Consider the following 591-nt stretch of genomic DNA (forward strand, 5'->3'; position numbering starts at 1 on the left):
TGAGTCATCTCTGATCCATAGCGACTCCATGGACTCATCTCTACCAGAACACCCCAACTCCATCTGTAATTTTTTTGATAGTGTCTCCATGGAGTTTTCTTGGTAAAAATACAGAAGTGGTTTACCATTGCCTTCTTCCATGCAGAAAACTTGAGTCTCTGCCCTCGAGTCTCTCTCATGCTACTGCTGCCCAGCACAGGTGAGTTTTGACATGTAGCAGATTGCCTTCCACTCACGAGCCACTGTCCAAGCTAGGAATGGAATGGGTAACCCCCTGCTTGACTCTCCCTCTCATAGCCAAGACTGGTAGAGTTCTGGAAACTCTCCAGGTGTGATGGTGAGAGGCGCCGTAACATAGTACTAGGAGGAAAGTTAGGGATTTAGAGGGGAAAATTGAGGATGTTAGATGATGCATCCCTAGAGTGTAAATGTCTCTCTGTTCTTCATGGTATGTTACTAACATCAGGCAGCTTCAAGCCTAACATACCATAAATCTGACCCCATAATGGCACTGCCTTTGTTCTTATGAAAGACATGTGGTGCTAGATGGAAGCAGTAAAGGATCAACGGACTTGAAGGAAAGATGGGGTA

General features: G+C 45.5%; 1 non-coding gene across 1 annotated transcript; it reads right to left on the minus strand.

Annotated features, from left to right (window-relative positions):
• Nucleotides 1-209: 209 nt before the first annotated feature.
• On the minus strand, nucleotides 210-347 carry LOC114812316. Its single transcript, XR_003759972.1, has one exon. It is a non-coding gene; the product is annotated as a small nucleolar RNA SNORA7 (small nucleolar RNA).
• Between the last annotated feature and the right edge of the window lie 244 nt (nucleotides 348-591).

This window comes from Ornithorhynchus anatinus, chromosome 5, assembly GCF_004115215.2.
Source record: "Ornithorhynchus anatinus isolate Pmale09 chromosome 5, mOrnAna1.pri.v4, whole genome shotgun sequence".
Taxonomy (NCBI): Eukaryota; Metazoa; Chordata; class Mammalia; order Monotremata; family Ornithorhynchidae; genus Ornithorhynchus; species Ornithorhynchus anatinus.